The sequence below is a fragment of the Antrostomus carolinensis genome, unplaced genomic scaffold, assembly GCF_000700745.2.
Source record: "Antrostomus carolinensis isolate BGI_N321 unplaced genomic scaffold, ASM70074v2 scaffold17534, whole genome shotgun sequence".
NCBI lineage: Eukaryota > Metazoa > Chordata > Aves > Caprimulgiformes > Caprimulgidae > Antrostomus > Antrostomus carolinensis.
In genome coordinates this window covers 44,834-50,178 of record NW_010312987.1, presented here as the reverse complement: position 1 = coordinate 50,178, position 5,345 = coordinate 44,834, and positions in this window count along the sequence as shown.

The following is a 5,345-nucleotide window of genomic DNA, read 5'->3' as shown; positions in this document are numbered from 1 at the left end:
TCTCCCCTGACCACTCCACAGCAACATTAAGTTTGATTTCAAAAGTGTAAATAAAGATCCTGCTTTTCTTTGCAATCTGACAGAATTAAATGATTTCCCTTTTTAACAGGTTTATAATAATCTTCCCAAAACAACAAACTTCAGGTTAGTGCTGAGCAGATTCAAATATTCCTTAAGAAAAAAAAAAAGCAACAAACACTGAAGTGGGTTGTGGGGTTTTTTTTTTTGCCAATAAAATATTGCAACCTTTATTTAAAACAAAATGCAAATTGGCAAAACTTTGTGGAACGACAGGCAAAGAGACCCTTCAAAGGGCCTTATTTACATCAAGTTTAACACTGTTCGCAGTTCACAGTCAGACGATAGTGAGAGAATTAAATTAGAAAAACAACCAAAATATATTACAATAACAATTAAAAACAAAAACAGTTGACAACACTGGTAGAGTGATTGGTGATTAACGTGTTTCAATTTAAATCCATTCCTGCCCTCAGTGAGGTCACTACTGATACACACAGCGTGCCGAGCTGCTCAGGTTTTACCCCCCCGTGCACAACAGACAGAGCTGGAAGAATCAGCTGCTCTGGAACAGACATTTCTTACCGTCTGGATAAGTCAGGTGTCCCGTAACCTCTTATTTACTACCCCCAGGAAAGAGGCTGAAGGTTTTGCTCTACACTGCAGGCAGCTGGAGTGCAACCCCAGTGCCCATCCGCGCTAGCTGGGGCCACTCGCTCTGAAGCAGGAGGTTTCTCAGTGAGCTGTCGTCGCTGCCCGTCGGTTTTCCTGCCAGCTACCGATGAGCAGCAGGGCTGGGCTGAGTGTTTAAAGAGAAGACAGCAGCCTGGTGTGGTTGCAAAAAAAAAAATCTTCTGGATTAATTAGTGCTTGTCACAGCTGCTGCTGCCTCTGAGCTCTGTGCTGGCCAGCTGGGTAGCCCACCTCAGGTAAGCGGTGCCGACACCAGGCTCTGGGTTTCTTTGCCCTGCACAGTGTAACCCTCCCACCTGCTCCCACCCCACTGCCTTCCAGGGCCGGGCTGCTCAGCTGTGCTGCAGCTCTTGCCCCACCGCGCTGTGTGTGGGGTTTAGTTCTGCTGCCCACAGAGCCGTGTGCCATAAACTCTTGCATAAGCACACCTGATGGGATGTCACCATGGGTGTGTCTGACTGTGTCGCTGACCCAAGGCCAGTGGTGCTCAGGAGAAGTGTCCTGTGTGAGGAGGATGGGAACAGAGAGCCCCTTCCCCACTGTGCTCTGCATCAGCAACGCTGCTCCCTTCGATTCCGCTTTCCCAGCAGCTAAATCGGATGCAGTCCCAAGACCCAGGTTAGTAATTCAGCTTCACCCCTGTCCATACTAATGAAAAATATGATTCAGTTGAAGTGCTGCGAGTCAGCCAGCCAAGTGCACCACTCTGGGGTTACAAAGGGTGTAACAGTGCAGGAAGAAAAAAGAATTGCACCTGTGAGTCGGCCAATTCCCCACAGAAGATAGAGGAAGAGAAAGTGCCCCGTGTCACCTCACTCGCGTGAGCGCACGCTCTGTGCTTGGCGTTACGAGGCCCCACGTGATGCCATCCCCTGCTGCAAAGACAACTGCTTCAAATTTCAAATTCTAGCCCAAACTAGTGCAAGTGAGAGAGCCCAGCTGCAACTGCATCCTTACTCCACGAGGGCTCCTGACAGTGGTGAGAACAGGACGCAGCAGGAGTTTATGCCTTGTCCCTACCCTCAAGAGCAGAGCAAGAGGACAAATAACAGGGCTCCACCATCCCTGTGTTACTGTGAACACACTGTGCAAGGCTGAAAGCTGAGAAGATGCTACAGTAGAGACCTTTAAGGCTGAAGGAAAAGGCAAACCTAGCAAATGGAGAAGGGACAGTGACAATTTTAGGAGTTCAGGAGCGTGGCTGTGGAAGGAAGAACAGCTAAAGGGTGATTTACAGCAGAACCAGCTTTCCCAGATTCCATCCTTTTGCTATCCTGCCAGAGGGCAGGAGAGAATTCCAGTTTGGGAATCAAACACTTGGGCAGCAGAAGAAAAAAACAACCAGCCTAGTGTCAAGTGAGCATGACCTCTGCCACCATCTACCTACCTGACTGAGTAAAACAACAGGTAAGAGTAGAGAAAACCCTCTCCAGAGGAGTGATGAGAGGCACATCTCCAAATGGCACTGGTCTGTGTTTTCCCTCCGCTGGAGGGATCAGAACTGAGTGGGCTTCTGTGTTGCCCACAGAGGTTGTGGAGTCTCCATCCTTGGAGATACTCAAAAGGCCATCTGCACAGAGTCCTGGCTGGTGGCTGTGGGTGGCCCAGCTTAAGCAGGGGGGGCTGGACCAGATGGTCTCCAGAGGTCCTGGCCAACCTCAGTTACTCTGTGACTCTGAGAGCAGATGGCTGCTTCCACTGTGTCACTGCACACTGCCCTGTCCCACTGCCCATCGCCCGAACCAGGCAGCACCTGAAGGGAAGTGGGGATGACCAGTGGAGGGGACCCAGTGCTTCCCTGGGACAGTTAGTTTCTTTGGAAGGGTCAGAGAGGGCTGAACAAGGGGAGTTTGAGTAGTCAGAAATTCCAGGAATTGTTTGCTATCCTGTCACTTTTGCTGGAGCTTTTCTGGAAGACTGGCATTCAGGGAAAAAAAAAAAAACAGCTTCTTTCAAAACACTCATCAGAACAGGACTAAATAGGCTTAAAAATTTCTGGTTAAAATACCTTTCCCCTGAGAATCACTTCAGTTTCAGTTGGTTTGTCCTAGGCTGAGGAGCAGTACAACGATGAAACCAGGCGATTGTCTGCCAGGGCAAACAAGACCTGCCTTTCTGCCCTGAAGAAAGCTCCTGGACCTTGTCAATCCCTTTGATTGTTGGAAAGGCCGTGTGAAGCAACACCACAACCGCCTTCCCTCTGCAGGTCACTGCTCAGCTTTCCAAAGGCAGTTCCTTTGGTGTGCAGCGATGCACACCTTCAGTAAAGATGACTGCAAGAGATAAGGTAAAGCACAAAGCCCTCAGTAAAGTCTACAAGATAACGGGTTGGTACTCTGCCTTGCAGCCGAGCGGCGCTGTCAGGAGCCCCAGCACAGCCCTGCTGACCTGGGGGCTGCGGGAGAGCCTGGGCAAGCTGAGGATCCCACTGCAGAACCAGGCAGCAGGCTGTGCTGTGTGGGCTTGGTACTGCTCAGTCAGGGTGAGGACAACTGCCTGGTAGGAATAATTAATCCACTTGAAAGCCTGGCAGCTGGAGTGGAGGGGTTGCTTTTTCATTTTCTCTCCCCTCACCCTTTCACTTACTTGGACAGTGTAACTCGCGTGGTCCGTTTTACCTCATGTGCTGCTCCACCAGTGTGTGTTCATGCATCATGACACAACTTTGTTTACCACAGACCAGTCATAAAATGAGGATGCTCAGACACCAGCCCATTTCTAAAGATTTTTCAGGCCCGTCTCACCGTGCTCCACAGAAAATAACAGGGAGACCCAGTGAGACAGCCCAGCCTGCTTCCAAGCATCAACAGGGCAATGCTTCTAGACAGAAATGGAAGTGCCCATCTTCTAAATTCACACCTGTGCCTCAGCTCAACTCTAAATGCTCAAACTAAAAGCAGCACAGTCCCACTTTAAAAACAACTTTAAAAAGCATTTTAGCCAAAAAAGAAGAGATTTAAGGTGCAAAGCAAGCCAGATCCTCTATCATCACCAATAGTGTGAAGTGAGCAGCAGCATGCAGGGTAATGTGTATTTGGAGCCAGGTATCAGGCCTGTTTGCTTCTTCTCTCAAACCAACAGTTAGTTGAGGTCTTCCTACTTGCCAGTACGTTTACATCTCGGGGGGGTTGTGCGTTATGTGCAGAAGACTGGCTTTCTGAGGCCACAACAGTCTACAAACAGCACTAGGACCAGGGAAGAGAACTTTAACCACACGACTGATTCCTTTTGGGATTGTCAGTAGGCATCAGAGACCATAACCCAGCGGGAGCTCTCTGAGGCACAGCCGTAACGTTGGTTGTCACAACTCAGGCAGAGGAGCGTGCAGTTTGGTGTGCACGTTCCCTAGGCCAAAGCATGAGATTCTGGTCTAGACTTTAAAATACAGGAATAAATAAGAGATGGCTGAGGTTCCCCGGTGTGCTGACATACCTAGTCACCTTCACATGCAGGAAGGCAAAAGCCTGTGAGCCCAGTAAGCACTGGAACAAATCCCAGGAAGCCATCAAAGTGAAGTGTCAGTGTTATGTCAAGAGTGGGGACAGGTCCGGGTAGACCTGCAGCTGCGAGGGCGCGTGGCAGGCAGGCCAGGCTGTACTTGCTGGCTCTCCAGCTGTCCCCACAGCGCTGTGACTGCTGAAGGAATGTGGAGAACAGCCAGGAGTGGTGGAGGTTCTGCCTTACCTACCATGGGTCCTCAAGGTGATGAAACTGAACTGGGGAGTCAACCTGGTAACAAGTTAAAAACAATCTAGAGCTTAAAAAGAAACTAAACCAACAAAAACCTACCCACCCCAATAACAACACTGGCAAGTTGTACAAGAGCCCCAAACTACTCACAGAAGACCATCAAGCAGCACCCGTGCTAGACCACTAGAAATGGGTATCAACTGAGTGAAGGCAGTGTGGCGGGGAAGGGGTATTCCAGTGGTAAGTCTGCCCAGCATCCCTGACGCTTCCGATACAGCGAAGGTAAGAACACGTGGTGGATGAGGTGGACAGGAGGGAAAAGGGATAGGGTCACATATTAACTAATCTTGCAGTTCTCATTACAGCAGCAACAGTGCTGTGGAAGTAAGCCATCTGGGCTAGTGCATCCACCTCCAGCAGCTCTGAATACTGTCAGTGCATTAGACCTCCCCCCTCAGGGCTGCTCCAGCTCAGGACTGCTCAGCAGCTGGTACCAGCGGAGCCCCAGTGCCCTTCCTCCGCCTGCTCGGGAGGCCCAGGCATGCGTTAGTGCAGACAGGGGAGGATCTGTACAGCCCAGTGGCCCTGCAGCCACTCCAGTACTCCAGCTATCACACATCAAACCATCCTTCCCCGAGTGAGAACCTGCCATCAATTCCCCTGCCTCTCCAAGGGAGGAGCAAGGAACCACCTTCCCTTGCCATACCAAGCAGATCAGACTGATTAGGTAGGGACAGATACTTGATGATCTGCCCCTTACAGCTTTAATCTACCCTCTCCATCCCCAATTTTTTGAGATGAACCTGTAAACGTGAGGAGAACTCAGTGATCTGAGGTACTTCACATACTCAAGTATCAGTCTTTCCTTTTGAAAGCATCAGTACAGAAAAAAATTCCACCCCCCCCCTCCCCACATGTATTTTTCTTACCCCGATTGACAGTAG